Raw genomic sequence first — 24,035 nt, 5'->3', positions numbered from 1 at the left:
TTGCCGATTTTAACAAGTTAGGTGTCCTAGCCTTTCATATAACCCATTTAAAACGACATAGATACTCGAAAAAGCGCTCCTGCGGTTAATATTATGAATTAAAGAGAAGCCTTTTCGTTAACCGAGTTCCCTTTAAGCGAATTCATGTTTAATTAAAACAAGCGAATTCATCGGCAACGAAATGACATCTGCTAACACCTGCCGCGGACAAAACTTTCATGCAATGTATCACGGTGTCAGTTGCTTACTCGCGTAAGCAGCAAAGACTTTCACATTTGTTACTTCCTCCATCTAACAGACACGAGGCAGGCTGGAAATCATATTAGTTACAGGGTGGATCGTTTGTACAAATCCCGTGCAAAATAATTCCCCCCTCCCCAAATATAAATAGCAATCAACTAATTAGGGTTATGTGCGCTGGAAATTCAACTGTTCGATTTATCCCTAAACCTAGTCTGATAATTATTAATTTGTGATTTTGAACCACTTTGAAAGTCGCCACCCGCTGTTTTAAAAGGTAGGTCAACCTACGTACCCTCCGAAATATTAGCAGGATACTCCCCTGTTTTAGGAGATAGGTTGACCTACTTTCCTTTCAAACTTTTTTCTCCAAAATATTACACAAGATCACTTTGAAAATCCTCCCCTTTCGTGAACTAGCGTGACCTAATTTCTCATTTACATTTATATTATACTATTTCAGAGCTTACCCAAACACAAGTAATTTTTAAATGTCGACATGCCTTGGTTTGCGTGCGAGTTAGTTTAAATCGGGCAGAAAACATCATATATTGGCAAAATGTTTAGTAATGTCATGTACTTTCAGCATTCATAAATAGCACTCTTTGTAATGCTGCTGACCTAGTATCAAATATTCGCATCACAACGCCACTTGCGAGGTTTCCATATATTTCAACTACACTAATAGGAACGATGACACCAAAGAGTTTTCTTTTGCGAAGGTACACTAAATATAACGAGGGTGATTCTTGAGAAAAACATGAATATAAAAAATAAACGAATGATATGATAGTGGATCCCAAATAATTTTGATACCTATCCATTTGATAAATAATTTTTATTCGACCACATGAACGCTGATATCCTGAAAATTAATGTTGAAAGAGAATTACGCATTCTCAGATATCGGACATCCAGTCGCGATATTCAATCGTTCATATGCACAAATCTCACATTAATAGTAATTGCTACCCAAGTTTGTAAAGTTTAGAAACCAACAAACAGAAAATAACTTATCCTAAAACACAATTAAAATTCAGTCGGCAATAAATTCGTCGCCAAGACGATGCCATACAAAACAAAAAAGATTTGGTCGCGAGAGTTAGGTGAGATGACTGCCGTTGTTTTTTAAGCAGAATGTAAAAAAATTATAATTAATAAACGGGAGTTACGACGCCCTGCACACATCGTGTGTATTAAAATTCCCTGGTAAGTACTTTGGTAAGTACTATTATTATTGTACCTATACACCTGTTGGAGTATTTCGGACAATTTCGAATTTAAAATAAATGAAAACCCGACATATAATAAAGACGCAAAAGTAAAATGAACATTTATTGAAAATGTTATTATTTAAGAAAGACAACATGATGGTACAATTCCGCCAAAACCTCGATGTTCGCAAGTGAGATGATAAACAAATACTTACCAGTATTCGATCAATTAACTTTAGCGTATCGTTGTTTTGCCAACAAACAGCCGGGTCCGTCCTGTGATATGCTCACAAATATTCTCGATATTAATATCATACCCTCGCGTATGAGGGTATTTCTATTATCTCTTTAGTGATCCCTTCCATCCTTGGCCAAGTCATGTTTCGAATATGTGAACATTTTATTCGACCATACATGGTCGGCGGGATGTTAAAATTGTAAACAAGAGAGAGGTAAAATCAATCGCGAATTTCGTTATAACGGCTCGTTTACGAATTGTTGCGCCTGTTATCGTCGAAAATGATTACATTTGTTGTATTTTGAGGCATTTAAGCAGTAATAATTAGGGCATGACATCATCAAAATCGTCAAGTGAGATCTTGAAATTGCAAATTCCGTAAATAAAATTGTGAATTATTCGGTAACGAATTCAGCTTTAATGACCGTCGGGGTATTGTTTTGTTGAAAATTATTATTAATGTGAGAGCACCAAAAACATACAGTCCATACCGATGCGACTGCAATTTATATGGTCGCAATTGGTGTGGCGCGTTTATTAATAGTGTAAAATAAATTAAACGAATATCAATTATAACCAAGCCTGTCAGCGTGTTTATTTTCTGTGGGCAGGAATCGTAAAATACCATCTTGAGACAAATTCACTTCTATTATAAAATCTTAATTTTTAGTTATTTTCGTTATACAACTAACTTGTGGCAACTTTTTAATTTATCGTCGACCAAAAAACCGCCCCACACTCGTCCAAACGTGTGTCGAGCTTGAACGACAGGAACAGATTCATCGACGACACTAATTAGGGAAAATATGTATTTTATTGGGAATGCAAAATAAATGTAACAAAACGCATTTTTTGTGATATAACTTTGTATTTTCGAAAACGGGTTGCCGTGAAAGGTAAAATTTGATCTAAATTAATCGCAAAAATGTTTTATTTTAAATGTAACAAAACACATTTTGCGATATAACCTTGTATTTTCGAAAACGGGTGTCCTGAAAAGTAAAATATGATCTAAATTAATCGCAAAAATGTTTTATTTTAAATGTAACAAAACACATTTTTCGAGATGCAACTGTATTTTTGGATACCGGGTGTCATGGAGAGTAATATATGATCTGAATTAACCGTAAATAATGTTTCATTCCAAATGTATCATAACGCATTTTTTGCGATATAACTTTGTATTTTCGAAAACGGGGCGTCACAAAAATTATTAATCTAATGTTTTATCTATCGTCTAACTAACGTCTGGAACACATCATTTTCGGTGAGAACTCTAGCCCGCGAAACGTCATTTAATTTAAAATAGAGAATGTTTCACGCATTTCAAAACGGAAAATCACCAGTAAGTGGACAGGGATTCAACCCTCCGGATTCAGTATTCTATATCCCCGTGTCAGAAATTTCTGAAGAATGGAACAAAGAACCCGTCAAACCGCCGCGGAAGAAGGGGAGTATTTTGCACTAATAATTAGGGCGTGACATTATCAAAATCGTCAAGAAACTGGTGAATTTGCAAATTCCATAAATAAAATTGTGAATTGCTCGGTAACATTTTAGCTATAATTATCGCCGGGGTATTGTTTTGTTGAAAACACGTTGAAACTTGAGGGAATTAGTTAGGCACTCGAGCACTCGAAAAAAAAAGCACTCGAGCCCAATCTTTTTAGCATTAAGTCGCATACGTAAAATATCCTGTAAAAGAAGTGCTGTTCATTAACGGCATCTCGTCTTATGACCACGCAGAAATGCCTTTATAGCCGAATTATTCAATCACTATTTCAAATCAACATTCAGGATTGGCACGATTTCAGATTTGCGAAGTTTATCATCATAGAAATACATGAGAATTAATTATCGTCTTAATAAATATCTGCATCACGGTATGGACAATAATATTACCATTCGCATAAAATTGGGACGGTAAATTTACAAATCTTGATAGATAATATTAAAGCCAACGCAAATGTTAATTTGAGTCCTCAATGTCTTCAACAGCTGTTGCCGATGTGAACGAACGGGTAAACCCGAAATATAAAACTTCGGTGTCCGCCGACCCACAAGAATTCATATTTGTAAAAAAGAGAGGGCGGGAATATAGATTACCCAAAACCTGGATATCGCCGCCAAAACGATCGGTGACAAGAACAATTAGCGATTACAACGGAATTAACCAATAAAAAGGCTTTTTTGCCGATTTTTTAATGTTTCCACCACGTTTATTCGGTACTCCTTAAAAATATTCGATTCCAAAAAATATTGAATTTTGCCCATCGTCCTCGCATATCAATGAGAAATAGTTGTGTAAATATCGCAAAATTCCGGAAAATGCCATGTCCTTTCAACATTGTGATTACAATAAAATGGCACTTAATGGTATTTTGTGAATTTGTTGATTTTGCAAATCTGTGACATGCTGCTAAAAGTTTCGCCCGATTTGAAAATCGTGCAGTTTGGTCACACATCATCCAAAGTGACTATAACACTTTACTAACACTTTTATAGTCATTTTGAATTCATCGATATCATTGATAGTCACATGACCACTCTCGTTCAAAGAAACGCCCCGGGAGCGTTTTTTTTGCCGGAGAAACGGAATCGGTGTGCTTTTATAATAATCATATTATAAACAAGAATTTTGCCGTTAATGCAAAAGCTTTAATTCCTATGTCTGCATCTCATAGGTTAGAATTCCGGTAAATATCGTTATGATATGCAGAATTGAGTTACAAAAGTACTAGTATGTTACTTATTTGTCAACTTAATACTCGAAAATATTTGTTAACTTTGAATTTTTATTCCATTCAAAATCGGAAAAAAGTGCTATTTCTCTTCAAAATCGGAAAAAAGTGCTATTTCGCAGTCCCTAAAAAAAGTTGCGAAAGTGCTTCGCAATTTTCGCAAAAAAGTGCGCTAATAGTGAACACTGATGGACACTCATTTGATCCACGTGGAGCCAAGTTGAAATAGGCTGACGGAAATGACTTGCAGTATGCTATTCTGCACTGTCCCCGGTAAGATTTTCTCATTCCAATTGTATTCCATTGTATGAAGGCAAAGAGTGAGACAGACCACTAGTTAAGAACTATTAATATTGCTAATAATAAATTCAATCTTATCTGCATTTGATTTATTTTCTTTGATTCTGTTCATATTGAGTTGGAATGAAATAATAAGATAAACAGAGAAAGGTACAATAACAGAATCTAACTCGATAAAAACAGGGAAGAAAACATAAGAAAATTAATGGCAAGTCATAATTGGTTAAACGCTGGGCGGTGTGGCACACCATGCTAAGCGTTAGAATTATGCTCGAAACCGCGCCACTGATTACTTTGCGTAGATTTGCAGGTTTGAATTTTGTGATGGATAATTATGTGCCAGAGTATTGTTGGACTCCTCCCCACCATAGGTTTAACTGCTGGTCAGTTGGGGCTTTTTCTACCATCAAGTCCATACATCTAAAATCAAATAACTGGCTAATTTATCCAATAGCCGAAATGAACTGGTAACTGGACTATAGGCTGTGGTTGGCCATATGATTACCATAAGCTGTGTTATTTGCTTCCTGCACCTAGGGACATGTAAATTCTCTTTTATCCTATTCTGACAATAGCCTTCTTTTTAAAATAAAGATAGGTTGTTGGATATCAAGAGCCTCAAACAATAGTAAATTTCAGCTATATCTCAAAGTTTTGCCTGCTTATCCAATTCTTTGCTTTCGGGATACCTAAAATCTTTTGAATTTAAGCCAGAAATTACAATTTAGTCGTCATGGAAACCTAAATGGATATTGCTCATTGTTGCCACTTAGTGTCTGCTGTTGAAATTCTACAAAATACCAAATTAGCTAGGAGACGGGTTGATAGTTGCATAATATTATTCGATGTACTACTAAAAAGGTCGTACTTGTGTTAAGTTTGCATAATATTATTTGATGCACTAATGGAAAAAGTCGAGTTGAAATTATATGAAATGTCCTGATAATCAGTTGTCAATCAACCTTATTGATGAATTTTGTTGTTCTATACTGTCACCTAGCGTAGACTTATCAAAAGTTTGCTCAAGTAATTCATGACCATTGTCCCGAAAATGTTGTTTCCCACTTTTAACATTGATCCCGCTTGTCCCACGTGACCCATTTGTCCACGTATCCAAATTGACGGGCGTGTTCTCGCACTCATCCCACTTGTCACACGTTCCCCACTTATACCAAATGTCGCACTTGTCCCACGTTTACAACGTGATGCATTTGTCTTTCGTGCCCACTTTTCCCAGTGTCGCATGTTCACCACTGGTTCTCAAATGTACTAATAGCACCACGTTTCGCACTTATCCCAGTTATCACATTTCCCCACTCATACCACATGTCGCACTTGTCCCACGTTTACAACGTGCGGCACTTGTCGCACGTGCCACTTTTTGCCCCACCTATCACACTTGCCCTACGTGTCACACTTGTCCTACGTTTCACATGTATCCCACGTTTTGCACTTGTATCATATGTCTCACTTCTGCTATGTGTCACAATAGTACAATGTGTTCCACTTGTCCCACGTTTCCCATTTATATCACGTTTCCCAATAGTACCACGTGTTCCACTTGTCCATCGTTTCCCACTTGTCCCATATGACGCAATTGTTTTCCGTGTTGCGCTTGTCTCACTTTTCCCACGTTTCTCACTTGTGCCATATATCGCCCTTGTCCCGCGTGTTGAACTTGTCCCAAGTGTCCATCTGTACCACATATTCCACTTGTCCTACGTGACCCACTTGTCCGACGTATTCCACGTGCCGCACGTTTCCCACTTGTCGCACATGCCCCACGTTCACCACATGTCGCACTTATCCCACGTAATGCACTTTTGTTACATGTTGCACATATCCCACGTGTCGCACTTGTCCACTCGTACCACTTATCGCACATGCCCCCATGTATCAACATGCCGCACTTGACCCACATGTTGCATGTGTCCCACTTTTCCCACACGTCGCACTTGTCCCACGTATCCCATGTGCCACACTTGTATAATGTGATTCACGTTTCCCACTTGGCCCACATTTAACACATGTCGCACTTGTCCCATCTTTCGCGCTTACCACCCGTGTCACACTTGTCCCACGTGCTGCACTTGTCTCATGTGTCTCACTTTTCCCGCGTGTCGCACTTGTCCATGTGTTGCACTTGTCTCATGTGTCGCACTTTTCATACGTTTATCACATGTTGCACTTGCCCCACGTGTCACACTTGTCCCACGGGTCGCACTTGTCCCACGGGTCGCACTTGTCCCATGTGTCGCATGTTTCATGCGTTTATCACATGTTGCACTTGCCCCATGTGTCACATTTGTCTTTCGTATCCTACTTGTTCCGCGGGTCGCACTTTTCATACGTTTATCACTTGCTGCCCTTGCCCCACGTGTCACACTTGCCCCCCATATCCTACTTGTCCCATTTTTCCAGGTATCCCACATGCCGCACTTGTCCCATGTGTCGCACTTGTCCCATGTGTTGCACTTGTCCCATGTGTCGCATTTTTTCCAGTTAAACCAGGCGTCGGAATTCAGGGGGCCAGTTTGAATCTAAATTTATTTGCGCACTGCCCTTCAAAAACGCTTCTTTTGCTTAACTTAAAGGTCCAAATTAACTGTATAACGCAAGCGAATTCTAATGTTCGATATTGTTATAGATTAATTTTTCGTTTATTGACTATCATTTTGCTTAAACTTATTTCATTTCATCATACCGTGTTCAAATTTAAGATAAGCAAATATGAACATATTGCCTCTTACAGTACAATATTGCACTGTTTCCCGATGGTTGCCGAAAAATTACGCTAGTGACCCTAACTATCGATATCCTCCGATTCAGACTATAGAAGACTATTATTGAAAATGTTTGATCTGGACAAATCTCAAATCGGTCGTTAACAAAAATCTCCGATCACATTGATAGGAATCTGCGTACTCGCCTAGTGTGTGTGCCAGGTCGGGGTAAGGCCATAATTTGATTCTGATTTTCCTTATTTTAGTTCTGTTACGAGTTCGGGGACTGTCTGTGTTGCTCAAGTGGATATACCCCCTGCCCATAGGTTTCAGTCCTTTAACACAACTTGATGTAAAATAGGAGAACAAAATTAGTTACCTCCATATTGTTACGCATACTTCCGGAGCGTCGAAATTTATATGAGAGAATAAGAAACCAACTACGATTACTCGTTCGTTTTATCCTCTATGTCAGTGTTTCTTAACCCGGGTTCGATCGAATCCCTGGGGTATGGTGGAACTGTACCAGAAGTTCAACGAAGGTCCTGTGAAATTGTTGTGTATATTATGACGTATTTCTATTTCCGAGCCAATGAAATATGGGGAAATAACTATAATTTAAGGCAGATCTCCAAATTTAAACATTCAGACAATGCATAGAATATCATATATCAACTTTTATATGTGTAGCATTGCGCAGGGAAATGTTTTATAAGAGCTGTCAATGAGAGACGTCAAGCGCTTGAATGTACCTCCATATGATCTAATTTCTACACGCCTCCTGACTTTCCAATATCTGGAGTTTTTATTACAAACCTCGGGGTTTTAACTCAGAACTCAGAAGTTTTATTTCGTCGTGCATGAAATATTGTACGCAATTAAACAATTATAATGATAATACAAAAATCAATTGAAGACTGAAGTATACATGCATACAATATATCGCAATTGACGCGGAGCCGCGAAAGACTGCAAAAGTCATCGTGTCAACGACACCGTGTTGATTTATTGATGAACAGATGACATTGAATAAATGTAAAAAAAAAAAAAAAAAAATATGAATTGGATGATATCATCATGACTTGCTGAGCGAATTTAATTCAGGAAATAAAAAGTAAATATGATGCAAGTCAATCGGGAAGGAGTGACTGATTAAGTCAGTTTTGCTTTATAATGTCATGCTCGGGTGAGCGTAAAAACAACAGAGAAATTTCATGACTAACATGACGCCGTATAGCGTAGTTACTAGTTAGCAACCAGAAAAGGGGAGAATTCGTTATATGAGTTAAAGAGACATCAATAATATTTAAATTTGACAAGTGAAATGATTATATCGACAGAGGAAGTAAGCAACACTACATAATGTGAGATGAAAAGGCATGTATGATAAGATAATAATATTAAAAATATTCAATAATATGCCTTTAGATTAACGTACTTACAGCTGTACAGACTTATGCATTCATGTAATGGCAGAGCCACATGCCCAAGTCTGTAAGTGTAAAGTGTTATCATTATTATTGATTTAGTGCTTTCAGAGGTTCATAAAATTTAAGATTATACATCAATAGATATGAGAATTGATACTGCAGTATTGGCAATGCTAGTAGCATCGCAGCTTTGTTGAAATATTACATAGAGCACATGAAGACAACATACTGACATATATATTTTATGATTTCGAAGAAAGGGGTAAACTTGACAACAAGCCTAAATGGTATAACAACTGGGAAATTACTGACATATATAAGCATCAAGGTGAAGATTTTTCAACATTTGTTTAAATAAGTTATAATTTTTGGAACGAATTGAATTGGGCAGTGTGTTTCATAGTTTCACACCGATGCATTTGATACTGTTTTGTGTATGACTTGAAGAGTAACGAGAAACATAATATGAGCTATTAGCAGAAGATCGAGTTGCATATGAGTGGATACTACTTTGCTTAACAAAATATTTAGTGAATGCAACAGGCAATTTATTATTGTGATGCTGGTGCATGATTTTCAGTATCTCAATTTTATATATATCTGCCATTTTGACTATTTTCATGTTATAATAGTGGGGGTCTAGTTTCGACCTATATCCAGCGTTAGTAATAGCACGGATAGCCCTATTTTGCATAATTTCTACTCGATGCAATGAGGTTCTGTTAGCTGATCCCCATGCTATAATACCGTATTGCAAATGTGACTGAACCAATGAATGGTAGACCATGCGTAATGTTGACGCTGATGTATATCGTCTAAGTCTATACATCATTCCTACTGATTTGGATAATTTAATTGCAATGTTAGATATTTGAATATCCCATTGCATTTTATTGTCAATGAAGATGCCTAGATATTTATAGGAATTGACAGTTTCAAGAACAGAGCCCCCTATCTCAATTTTCAAATCATGTGGGGGTTTGTTTTTAATTGGTGATATCAGCATGGTTTTCGATTTATCTACATTTAGAGTTAGTTTGTTGAGTTTTATCCAATTTGCAACTTTTTCAATTTCAGCGTTCGCTCTTGATTGGAGTACTTCAGGGGATTTATCACTATCAAGCAGATTTGTATCGTCCGCGAACAATTTCGAAAATAATGTGGTGCTTCGAGCAAGATCGTTGATAAATATTAAAAATAAAGTCGGTCCCAAGCACGATCCCTGTGGGACTCCGTGGGTCACAGGTAAGGTGGGTGAACAATAAAAACCCATTTGTACATATTGTGATCTGTTGGTCAAGTAATCGGCAAAAAGTTTGTTAGCCACACCTCTAATACCGTAGTGCCACAGTTTATGTATTAAAATTTGGTGATTAACAGTATCGAAGGCTTTTTTAAGATCTAAGAAGGTTGCACTGACATATTCTTTGTTTTCTAGTTTATCATAAATGTGAGATATTGTGTCAAGAATCGCATGTGAAGTAGAATGTTCGCTTTGAAAACCAAATTGTGATTTATTCAGTATCTCGTGCTTTCTGAGAAAGTTCATTAGTCGTTTATGTATCAAGCGTTCGAATACCTTGTCTAAGGCAGAAAGAATCGAAATAGGCCTATAATTTGACACTTGTTTTATATTGCCAGACTTGAAGATTGGAACTACTCTCGCGATTTTCAATGAAGATGGAAATATTCCCAACTGAAGTGAACTATTGAAAAACTTTGTCAGACATGGAGCTATGATATCAGCAACATACTTGAGAAAGCGGCTCTGGATGTTGTCAGCCCCAACTGCCTTACCATCCTTAAGACTTATGATTTCAGCTGTTAATTCATTCACTGTTGTGGGATTCAGAAATATGGAATTTCTTATCCGCTTGTCAAGATACTTTCTAAACCCCTCCGTGTCATTGGGGAATTGTTTAGAAAGATTAGATCCGACAGTGGAAAAGTACTGATTGAATTCTTGTGCAATCGAATGACTATCATTAATAATACTGCCATTTTCCAGATGGATTTCGTCAATATTGTGCCTTAACTTGTTTTTAGAGGATGCAATTTAATTCACAATTCGCCATGTAGACTTGGGGTTTCCCTTGTTTTCAGCAATCATATTCTGGTAATACATTTGTTTCGCCATATCAATGGTATGTGTGAGTAAATTGCGATACTTTTTGAAATATGAGCACTGGGAACTATTGCCCTTTAGGAAGTGGGATTTATACATTTTATGTCTTGAACGAATACTATTGAGTATTCCTTTCGATATCCATGGTTTAAGTTTAATCTTTTTTTCGCGGCGTGACAATTGTTTAAACGGAGCATGGCGGTCAATTAGATGAACAATAGAATTTGTAAATTCTTCAAAATGACTATTAAAATTATGGGCATTCAAGTTAAATGCAGCAAAGTGATTATTAATTATATCTTGCATGTCTGACCGAAACGCGTCAATCGAAAATGTAGACATATCCCTTCTAAAAATAACATCATTTCTGATTGATGGTTTGATGCCATTAAGACTACACATTATTGGGAAATGATCAGTAATATCTGATAATATAACATGAGAATCCAGTTTTATATGAGTCATGTTTGTATATAAATGATCAATTAGTGTAGCCGAATTTTGTGTGACCCTGGTAGGTCTTGTAATAATAGAAAAGGTGTTATGAGCAACAAACATATTGGTATAATTGGCAATTTGGGTACTATATTTTGCTGCAAGTAGATTGATGTTAAAATCTCCCACGATCATAAAAGGAATTTTTTGTTAATTTTGTAAGGCAGTTCTCAAATATGCTGGTAAAAGTAGAAATATCGTTTTTTGGATGTTTATATATAATACCAATGCTCAAATTAATGTTAATGCTTTGAAGGTTTATTTCAAGCCATAATTCTTCACAATTGGAGTAATTTAGATGATATTCAGTTGTCTCAGTAAATTTAATTTCTAATAAAAGCACCGACACCACCTGCTTTCGAAGCAGAAGGTGCGTGTATAAATCTATAGCCATCAATGCTTATATAGTCAGAATTATTGTTTAATTTTGTCTCACTTATAGCTATAATATGGGGTGAAGGGTTGAAATTAGACAAAAGTGCAGATAGCTGCCCAATATTCTTTCGAATTGAGCGAATATTTAAATGTATGATAGTTAAATCCGAATCAGTTCTAATATTTTTTATATCTGCCACTTCTAGGTTGCTGCAGTGGCAACCACTAATTTGATTTGGAGGTATAAGACTGTTGGCACCATTATCACAATGGTCTGAGAAATTATCATAATTATTCGACATTTACTTATATGGGAAATAAGTATTGGAATTGCAAGGAATAATTATCAATAGAATTATATAGAAAAAAAATGTATGTACATATAAATATATATAAAATACAGAAACCTACTTTATGAAAAGTAGATCCTCCTCCGTAATGATTGGGAGGAGGATCTACTTTTCATAAAGTAGGTTTCTGTATTTTATATATATTTATATGTACATACATTTTTTTTCTATATAATTCTATTTAAACCTGAATATATATTTGCATTAACGGCATGTTATTTATAACCTTGTAATAAAACGTAGTTCAATTTTACGAACGAGTTGAATATAATAAGTGAGTGAACACGTATATTTTTATTTTCATAAAAGTAAAATCAAAGACAAGCATATCAATTGATATTACAAATATATAACATATTCACGTAACATGATTTCCCCCTTTTTAACTATGACATATTATTCCACTTTTTATTATGTAGAGCTAATTTGCCCCGGTTAATTGCATACCTTTTCTCGCTTTCTTTTACACTTTGGATAAAGTTAACAAAAATGCCAAATATTGAAAGAATACGTTGCAGCTTAAATCGATTATTTTCACACAATGTACTTGATAAAAATTGACCAAAATCAAACATATTTATATTCTGTAAACCAGGGGTGTGCAACCTTTTTTATTGGCGGGCCAAATACAAGTAACTGGGTGAAGCCGCGGGCCGCACCTTTATTTAATTTAGGCTTTCTGGTAGTTGCAAGCACAAAAATTGCCTATATTTGCTATTGATCTTACGGCATTATTGGGGGTTCTTGCAGAAATAGTAGATTTAAAATGCATAAACTTCTGAAGAAACTGCTATTTAAATTTTTTGTCACCGACTTCAAACGAATGCAGTGAGAAACACGTTTTTGTATTATAAATCGTGTATTTTGCAACAGAATTTTGCTAGCTTGTTTTGCTAATATGACTGGTATGGGCTTTGCGACGAAAAAGAATAAATACTCGTTTTGCGGGTACACCATTCGAAATTGTTATTTCTCCGCGGGCCGCACAACTTCTTCTTGCGGGCCGCATTTGGCCCGCGGGCCGCAGTTTGCACACCCCTGCTGTAAACAAATAAAATCACTAGAATTCTCAATACAATCCATCCAACATTCTGGTATGCAGCCAATTAATTTATAATATTTCCTATACTCATTTGCGTTATATTCTATTCGTAATGTTCTGTCAGTTGAAAATAAGATAATAGAGAATTTCTGTTCACCAAATTGTGTAATTCACAGACAGTGTTCTTCCCAATTTTTTATAAAAAATGATGTTCTGGCATACTGTAATTTCTTGTTGTACCATAATGGTTCATTATAGAGATGGATATTAGCATTAGATGTTAATTCCTCATATATGTACCAGGTACAAAGTGTATCCTTACTTGATATAAAATGAAGATTTTTTATGAAGCGAGAGTTATACCATAAACTTTCTTTCAATAAACAATGTATTTTTATATCCCGTAAATAATAAAGTTCAATGGTTTTTCAATTGCTCTCTTTCAAATCATCAATACATTCAACCATTCTAGTTTTTTTTTAGAAATAATGGTACTTTCAACGTATACCATATCAATTCCACCTTTAATTTTCGGGTCAATCAATGTTTTTACGTTTGACTCTTTCCCAATTTGAATTCCACAAAAAAAGAAATATTACAGAACTCAGTGATTTTACAAATTTTTTATGTATAGTGACAGGTAACAATGTAAAGTGATATGTAAAAAGCGATCGAATTAATGATTTAATTACACATACTTTTCCTAGAATTGTTCAATTCCTCATACGCCAAATGTTTTGTAAATGCTGCAACTTAGACGGTAAGTTAAGTTTGTGATTTTCCAGCATTTGTTTTGCACCCTGATATAGTTCCAACCAATTCAGATGTTCGAAATGGAGATTCTATGCTTTATATTCATTTGGCTAACACAGACAGTCCCCAAACTCGTAATAGAACCAAAATAAAGAAAATCGGAATAAAATATGACCTAACCTAGCCTGGTACACATACTACGGGAGTACAGAAATTTGCGGTGTGTGTGACTCGGGCCTTTTCAGCCTCTGGACCACTAATGTTGTCATTTTGCTTTCGCTAATAAAAATAAATCTTTTTGCCAACGAGGTCTGGGCCTCCCGCTCCATCGTGACATAACAATAGCCATTTGACGTATTGTTATCTAAGATTATACCTAGGCTTACCATACGTCCCGCTTTAGGCGGGACAGTCCGCTTTTTAGCGTCTTGACAAGTCAGCCAAAAGTCCCGCTTTTGCGTTCAGCATAATACACGAACACGTTACTGTCTTTGCTGTGTAGCGCAACGCTAGCGTACTTATAGGCCGCGAGCCGAGGCCATTTATCTCTCAGTTTCGTAGCGCACATAAGGTAACTACCTGAAAATGATTTTAAAATGTTGCTTGGAAATTTAGTAACAAATATTGCCTTGTTCCCACTTCCAAAAGTTGCACGTTTTACAGAAAAGACGCTGTTAATACAATAGATATGTGTTACCATCTGTCCTATTTTCTCTGCTTTTCCGGTATCATGGGCCAATGAACGCAGACTTCTGCATGACGTAACAATCAAATTAGTCAGCTGTAAACAGGAGGAACAGGAATTTGTGCAACAAAAAATCATTGAAAGTGATATGAGAAAAGTTGGAAATTTGTCAAATTGAACAGCTGAAAGAAAAACTAAAATTTTCGTATTTTGCCATCGACTGGCATGCCCACAGTCAAAATTTCAAAGTTGTGGTTGATATTCTGAAACTATTCAGTAAAAACCTTGCATCGCTATCACCATTTCAACAAGTTCTGTTAACTTGTATGCGTTGCAATATCACTTTGCAGTTGTTAGCATGAATATTTAATGTGTTTTTAAACGAGACCTACTGCTTTTTTAAAAGCAGCCGCCCGACCCCATTTTCACTAGAAGCACAGGCATTATATCTTTCATTTGAAAGGGCTGTGGAAGTAGATACATTTTTGACCCAAAATTATGAACTCTAATTGGACAATGCATACCACAGTGAAAATTATCAAAGAACAAAAAAATTTGGAGCCTTGAAAACAGTCGTATAATCTGACCACAAAAGATTCATGTGGAACACGTAATATGCATTTATAAGAAGAAATAACCCATCCTAAGCAGTACCGATCCACAACCTCATGCCTGTGGAATCAAAACATTAGAGTCTGGTCGGGGGTTCTCAACCTTTTTTGTGTTAAGTACCCCATGCATTTCACATTGTTGCGTCACAATCACAACAACGCTAGATCAAAGAAAATGTACCCTGTTTCAATTGGCATTCATTTTCACTTAGTTTTTCTTTGTTAAAGGATATTGAAAAAAAACTCGACTGCCATCCAAGTACCCCTGGAAATCTCCTCGTGAACCCCTAGGGGTTCGCGAACCCCTGCTAGACAAATTGTTGTACTGTGCGTATTTGCAAAACTTTGTAATCAAGTGTGCCTTTCGACTAAGGATGTTCAAATCAGGAAAATTTAGCTTTTGAAATGGTCAACCTCAATATAAACCTGGCATCTGCAGATAACACCAATTGTTTTTTGAAAATACATTTTTGATGTGTTTTGTTCCTCAAATATAATTACTCTAACAGTGTGTAATTTGGGTACCGTGGATACCATTTGCAAATAAGCTTATGCGGCACCTCTCTCAAATAGAATTTTAAACTCTTAAGTCATATATTATATTATTCTTTGAACAAAACGTTGCGGCTACCTATCAGAATTTCCTTTCAGGTCACAAAGTCGCAATATTACGCCTCAGCTAAGTTTCATTTACAACTGTTTTTCCTTGTAGTATTGGTGTCCAACTTTAAGACTGAAACCTTCACTACTAGAACCACTGACAAAAAATTTTTCGCTTGATAGGGCCATATTGAAGTCGCATTCTTTCAAGCACATTGGACGCTTTATCTCCATCGATTCAAATCCACAGCAATCACAAGTTACTTGCCATCATGATTAGCATCAAAAAATGGATACTGAGGATGTATTATCAAGACATACAAGCGGAGGTCTTGTGCCACTGTGGTCTTGTTGCAACTTATACTTTGTCATCCCATCTGTTTCATGGTCACATCCATATCTGTAAAATAATGGATACAGATTCATTCAATATCATGACCCTGTAATAATTGTGGAGTTTTCATAAAATCTAACAATCAAGTGGTGAGATTAGTATCCATGTCCTACCACATAGACCGACATTTGGTAATACTATCAAAATCGACCAATCCAAACCTTTTAGCACTAGTCGTAAATGAATTTGATTCCGAGTAGCATATCTTTTTTTACCAATGACAATAAAAAGACTTTTAGGATATGATTTATCTGGAGGGGTATCAGTGGAGAGGATTGGAGGTGAGGCGGCTTCAAATGGCAAACCACAGCCTATCCTACGATTATCATTCCATGTCGGGATTGGTTAGCCAGTTATTTGTTTTCAGAAGCATGAACTTGGTGGTGGAGGATGTCGTAACCGACCAGCGGTTACGTGAACCACCATCAGTGGGAGGAGTACTGCAATCCTATCGCACATAACTATCCCCGCATGTGATTGAAACCTCTGAAACTACCAGGGTAATCAGAGATGCGGTGGCGAGCGTAATCCTAGATGGCGAATTCTGGTGATTTTTTGCATGACCACTGGCGTTAAACTTTAGTTATTTATTCAACTTTTCACACTTACTAATAGAGTATCGTACCATAGATTACATGCTAACTAGGGAATCAATACCTTATGGCAATCGATGATTAATTTCATACGCAAGTCAAGTGGACACCCAAGTACGCCTAGGACCCTAGGCCTGGACCCGACTAAAATTTCCATTAAAATGACGGAGCTTATGAATATTTAAAGAAATTGATAACGGCACATTATCACTCACCACCAACGAAGTGCTGTCCGCAAACACAAGCGAGATGACTTGGACATCAAGCAGTCCTGCTAATAGATGATATCCGCCTTGCTCGACGTTGCGGATCTTTTGGCAACTTATGGAATATAACTGAAGATCCATTTTGTTGTCTATACGTACAACCTAACGGCACAATACGAAATACCCATTTTAACGGCCAAGCAAAACGGAAACGAATAACGCGACTCGCAACTGACAGGAACGAGGTCTGGACGTTTTTGTTTTTTTTTCGTTCAAAATGGCGGCGTAAACAAAGTCGCGTGATCCGTGCAAGTCGTCTATAGTCAGTCCTTATTGCACACTTTTTCATTACATCATTTGTAAGTGCTTATTTTGTAACAAACTAGCACGCGTGCTAAAGGCTGAAAACCAAAGGAATAGGAGAATGCAAAGTCAATCAAGCATTTCAAATGAACTACCACAGCAAGTTGCTACATCCACAATCAACTTCAGATCTTCAATCCCCATCATTTGATATTTTGTTTTTATTGCCTCAGTGGCCATGGAGGGTCGTTTGAACAAGTGATTGACGGGACGTCTGGCACTTGCAAATGCATGATCCAAAGCAAGTATCGAAAACCCCGGATTGAGGCATACCTGTAACGTGTGTGCTGCACAAGAAACACCTTTTCCAATTTTTGTCAGTCTCCAGAATTTTTCTAGCTTCCAACATATTGGAGCCGTTTTCTGTGACCAAAGCTGTTACTTTATTCTCAATGATGTACTGTTCTGCAGTTTCACAAATCTAAAAGCAAAAATATTTTGGAATTAGAATTGAAGTCCGAGGTCGAGATTTTACCCATCTAATTCCGGGATGACAAACTGCCCACTGCCATGTTTGTTTCTTATACAAAGACATGAGCATTGCGAGTGTCATCGCTAGGGCGATTGATTCCTGATTTTGTTGGCCAAAAAATCAAGTGTTGAAAATGCACGGCCAGTCTCAACCGACGTAGATGTGATTGATTTTAGTGCGTCATACACCTTTTCGTGGTTTCGGGCATCTACCTGCTTGTCTCATATAGCAGCATTTCTTTCTCAACCATGGACCTTTCCCCTAGCATCGACTTCCTTGTTCACTTCGTAACATTGGCCGATCAGCAAGATGCAAAAAGTGACGTAACAATGCTCTATTTTCGCATCCGCTCAGACACTTTTCTCACCCAGACAGATTTTCAAGCGTGGTCGTAAACATTACTTCGTTTTCGCGTTTTTAAACTCTATTCGTTAATTTTTTGTTGTGTTTTGGAAATTTAAATATAAATCAGATAATTCAATGATCACTCTGTCTTCCTAGGAGTCATAATTTAATTGCAGCAATAAAAAATTAGTGTAGAAATAGCTGTAATACCCTAGTCTAAAATTCTTTACCGGTACTTTTAAAACAAAGGTTGTTGTATGCGATGAATCACAATGATGGTTTGAAACACATACCTCATTTTACAGGCGCCAACTCGCAAAAGCACTCTTAAAATAGCCCCGAAAGTTTTGCAATGGTAAAGTATGGGAAGAATTTTTCGGGTCCATTGTTTGTCATCCACAACAAACACATTCTCGTTCTTCTTCGTTTCCATCGCTTGCAACGAAAGTATGAAGTGCCTGAGCCAACGTCACTTGGGTGTCCTCGTCATGGTTGTTATGCTTTTTATTTTATCAAATATTCAATAATATAATGGTGTACAAATCGGATTCTTCAGTACATCTTGTTATTATGAAGCGAAAAAAAGTATAATATTTTCCCAGACCAACAGCCTTCATTCAGCTACCAATGCAATTTAAAATGTTTTCAGCACTGTTTCACCATTTTATTCCCAATGATTCCTGTTCTAAGTTTACATAAAAATATAAAGAAGAAAACCATACTATTCAGACGACTCCATTTACGATATGCACAGTAAGCTCATTTAAAATAACATTACGTCGCGTATTAAATCCAGGAATTGTATTCAAAATGATATCGGGATTGAAGAAAAAGCCGAAAATTCCGGGACTGGGATTTTGCGAGATTGCAACACTATTGAGCATCCGGTTCAGTAACCAAGGCTCTTATCTGTATTCGGCTAGGGTTGCTATGCGCCATATTTTTCCTCGACATGTCTGGGATTTTAGTGGTCAAATTTGCGTCAGGGAGAAATGTTAAAAAGTGCTTGAATGTCAGGCATTTTCGAATACAATGAATCCCTGCTACAAATCCTCGAGTTTTCAGATATTGCGCATCCACGAAATCCTATTTTTTAAGAGATATGCCACATTCTAGCATCTTTGTGCAACACGGATTGCGTCGCATTCGAATAATTGTGATGTCACATATGACCTGAATTACCAACATTTTGTAATCGGTATTTTGGTTGCGCCCCCTTTACCTGTGCTTTATTCTGTGCTGGAGTTTAGTCACTAGTGCTAAAGGTTAGGCAACAATTTTGCTCCTTTCGTTTTGTTCTGTATTTATTCTATTCTCACGAAAAAGCGACGACAGCTTGTGCCTTTGGATAAATCGCAAGTTTTGGTTGCAAAATTGATCAATTCTCAACTTTCGCGTGACGTCATAACCATGTGACAAAGTCGCTCGACCAAAACTGCAGGTATATCTCGCTGGACTGTCGTCTGCCGCGAACTGTTTTGCGCGTTCGTTTCCTGCAGTTGTATTTGAAAGCATATCTATTTTGTAGCGTTAGTTGGTATAGCCTATGTTTGCACGGCATTTGTTTGTTCCTGTAGCTTAATAGTACAAGGCTTTATGATAATATGTTACGATGAGACAGGGTGTTAGTGTTGGCACTGCAGTTTTTTCGGTTTGCCTGGATCTGTAACAGTTTCTTTGTCTGTCATTTCCAGATTTTTAACAGCATATGGTACTGTACGTAACGCTTATATAGACTATAAATAATCTCCTTTTTATTGTTGTGCATTAATCCAAATAATGGCGTCGTCAGCTTTTGTATATAGCATTCACCACCCGGATTTCAATACAAAAAAAAAAAACTCAAGATGTGTCACTTGGAAGAATGAGTGGATGAAACATCTCTATGTCCAAAAGTTGAATACCCTGACGTATATTAATATCTCATCAATTCATCTGGAATATACACAAAAGAGGCCATGAAAAACAGGAAGAGTTTGGAAGCATACAAACTTGAACCGTTCCAGCGTTCGATGTACAAGCTATTAAAAATTTGACTGTGGAATGTTTTTTGTAACTAGAGTATACTTGAGCTCGGGCAAGTGATCGTTTCGGTCTATTGATGAATAATTCACAGCAGTCTATGATGCCAATCTTGGGAAGTATTGTCGAAAAAGTGATGGTAGTGTTTTAATATTTGCTTCACAGTCCAACAAATCAGAAACGACATTTTGTTTTCGAATATGTCTGCTAACGTATCAAAATGTTCGTTTAAGCGTAGTTTCATGAGGGTCATGAGCATTTTATAATGGCACGAATCTGGCAAACAGGGGCAGAGGAAATTGAACATAACATCAAATGTTTTTACTGGTAAACCAGTATAGTAAATGAATTTTTTTGGCTATTTGCTCAAGTTCTTGTAACTGAAAATTTTTAAATTTTCTAGTTTTTCCACTGCCTCATTTCTCTCCATTCCAAGCTGCAAACGTTCTGCCTCAAAGTTTTCTAGACAAAAGCTTCATCTTTCTCTTTCCTGATTCGTAAATTTTACTCCTCGTGGAGTAACTCCAATTGATTTTCTTTGGCGGTTGCATTTGACTCACTATGAGATGGAGCTGCAGTATCGACTGTTTCTGGATTTCTATTGAATAGTTCTATTTTATGGCTTTTCGCTTTTTATGCGAACACTACTGTATATTTATTCATTGTATCCGTTTTTATTTGAACTTGTTTTTGTGATGACAAATAAACTTGAGAATATGTAAAGTTATAAAATCGGCATGATTGCAAGGACATAGTTAATGATAAGTCACGTATGAATTTCAGAATAGATTGATTGATATGCACACTTCTATCTTTTGCACTGCTGTATCTGGAAAGTCTTTTTAAATTGGATTTACTTGAGGCGTCCGAATAGTCTGGATGGCAGGGATCTCTAACTGGTTTGCCTAAAAAATAAACTTCTTGCAATTTTTTTGACATGACAACAACTTAGATACTTTCAGAAATTAAATATTTCAGTTTATTTCACCAATGAAGAAGTGCAGTGGTACAGTGCATAAGTGTAAGTCAGGAAAAAAAAACAATAAAGAGCATTCATTACAAGAGTTTAATTACATATCAAAAATAGAGCAATTCCAGAAATAAAAAAAACTATTGGCAAACATATATTTACTTACCGCAAATGTAGACATTTGGGCCCGTTGGATTCCACGCGTCAGATAGATAGTTTATTTTGAAAACTCCATAACAGACATAAATTAAAGATGGAGAATTCTGGAGAGCAAGCAAAACCAATATAATCTCATGCAAAGATATTGTGGGGAGTGGAATGTAATAAATTGGCAAAGATAGTCATACTCATGAAGCCATGAAAGCTTTAAGAAGAACCAAGACATGAAAAACTACACTGATTGCTAGATGGGGCATTGCGGAAAAGGTGATAAGTGGTTTAATATACAAACAAACGCAAAACCATGACGGCAAATTCAGTGTGCGGACACTCATAAAAACAATTAACAAGAAAAACAGTAATCACATGTGAACAGGTCTGTAGCCTATAATTAGGATAGGATTTACATATTCATCCCGGGGAGAGGAAAGCCGATAAGACGGCTTATCCATATGGCGAACCACGGCCTCTCGTCCGGTTACCATTCCAAGTCGGGTATGGGATTAGATTTACTGTATTGTTTGTTTTCGAAAGCATGGATTTGGTTGTGGAGGAAGCCGTAACCGACCAGCGGTTACGTGAACCACCCAACGACGGCGAGGAGTCGGGCAATCCTCTCGCACATAACCATCCCTGCATGGGATTCGAACCTGCGAACCCACGCAGAGTAGTTAGAGGTGCTGTGGCGAGCGTATTCCTAACGCTTAGCCCGTTGAGCCACACCGCCGCGCCGATATATTGACGATATGATATATTGACGTGGCCAGCATTGTTAAAAAAGTATACACACAGAGAGAACAAAACAAAAATGCCATTAAATAAATGTTTAAAAACGTTGCGCATTGATATGGTCATAGTAAGTCACCCTGCAAAATATTTACACATGTTATATAGTTGAATACTCATTTAGTATTCGTTCCATCGCTGTTATTTCTGCGACACGCTGCACACGTTTGTCGCCGTTCACTTCCTATTCAGAGAACCTAAAATATCCTTATTAATATTCGCTTTGTTCCTGCATCCAAAAGTGATACAATATATAGGTATCTTGCACCGGTACGTCAAACAGTAGACAAAAATAATGTAACAAACCTGTAGTCCCGGTTAGCGCGTATACCTGCAGTTTTCGTCGCCTGGTAACCGTTGGTCACGCATGAATGCGTCAGAATTACAGAATATGGCTCATTAAAATGTTGTCAGGGATTTTGTCTTTCCAGATATGGTAACCCTATGTTCGGCCCACCCAGAAAAGTAATCGTCCACTCCTGGTTTAGACTGACAATATAATCTAAAAACGCAGATACAGTAATAATGTAATATATTTTTTTATTTCAATGATTTTTCCAAGTCCCGGTATACTGTTTTTGTCTCGTATCACTTAATATAACCTAAAATTAAGTCCTTGCTACAGTAGTGTTGTGTATTGTTCTGTGACCTTCGGGCCACTGAACCACATAGGCGAAATAAACTGCCAACGGACGTTGTTCGCGTTATGAATGATTCTCTTTATATTCATTTCTCTCTCATGGGGTAATTAGCGAAAAAACTTGTCAAGGTATGAGTCTTGAAAATGTTTTTGATAGTTTTTGCAAGCAGTATACGACAGCTAGCAAGAGGTATGATAACACATAGCAACAACAGCTATGTTTTTTTGAATATGGCAACATATTTTTAGTTGTTTGGTTCAGAGCCCAGTCCAAGTAGGCGAAATTCTAACAACCTGTATAATTTACTTGCTTGGACCGGGTGTACAGGATATTTCAAATTCAACACAAAATATGTTGCCATTAGTGTGAGCAACCCTTTGTTAACATCTTCGCTGTCGACCTGTACAAATGTTTTGTAGTCTACTACAACAGCAAGCATGCTGGGAGCTTCTCTAGTTCCGCGAAACGCGAGGTAAGGCTGACGTTGGGTTGCCTTAATGCCATCTTCACCAAATTTGACGACTGCTTGTAGAGCCTGACCATTATATAAATGTTCCATGAGATGAAAGAGGTTGTCCGCCGCATTATGATGACCATTTCTAGCTTCCGCCGTTGCCTTCTCGAAAACTCCTGGCATCTTTTTTGGTAGTGCTTACGTATTCATCGATGTTCTTTATTAAATAGGCCATATCTTCGATAAGCTGTAATATAGAATCCGGTATTAATACTTATAGACGTATGACACGCCTAATAAACAAAAATACGAAAACTTCAAAACTATATCAGACGTACAAAAATCTTCTTGAAAACTGGCATCGTTTTTAAACAGAATTATTAAAAAATAAACTTTAATAGCCAACTCATTTTTATTCATTGTGGATATTGGATCGGTGGACAAAAATATGCACTTCCCACATAATAGTTTTGGTACTATGGAAAAAGACTTCTTGAGCGCTCTGATCTTCTTCTTCCATCAAAGGCAGAAGTGGCTCTGATTCTCTCCATGGTTCTATTTGTTCTCGGTGTTGAATTCTCTATTCCTCTGTTCTCTGATAAATGCTTCAAATTTTGTAAAGTTGCCTCTTGGCTGTTACCCCTCTTCCTTAAATGATACGCTAATTCGTCGTCGATTTTCATAATAGGATATTCCAAATCTAAGTTT

At 37.0% G+C, this 24,035-nt stretch overlaps 1 protein-coding gene, 1 long non-coding RNA gene and 1 pseudogene across 3 annotated transcripts in view; 2 read left to right on the top strand and 1 right to left on the bottom strand.

The window, feature by feature from the left end:
• The window catches only part of LOC120330659 (uncharacterized), a 313,252-nt gene that overhangs the window by 77,914 nt on the left and 211,303 nt on the right, over window positions 1–24,035 (bottom strand). The window lies entirely within an intron of this gene.
• LOC144424596 (interleukin enhancer-binding factor 2 homolog) overlaps window positions 1–24,035 on the top strand; it is a 195,932-nt pseudogene that overhangs the window by 92,224 nt on the left and 79,673 nt on the right. The window lies entirely within an intron of this gene.
• On the top strand, window positions 8,286–10,738 carry LOC144424598 (uncharacterized). Its single transcript, XR_013476827.1, has 3 exons — window positions 8,286–9,214; window positions 9,964–10,131; window positions 10,528–10,738. It is a non-coding gene; the product is annotated as an uncharacterized LOC144424598 (long non-coding RNA).

The sequence above is a fragment of the Styela clava genome, chromosome 6, assembly GCF_964204865.1.
Source record: "Styela clava chromosome 6, kaStyClav1.hap1.2, whole genome shotgun sequence".
NCBI classification, from domain to species: domain Eukaryota; kingdom Metazoa; phylum Chordata; class Ascidiacea; order Stolidobranchia; family Styelidae; genus Styela; species Styela clava.
The sequence above is the reverse complement of the archived record's forward strand: the minus strand, read 5'-3'. Positions and strand labels throughout refer to the sequence as shown.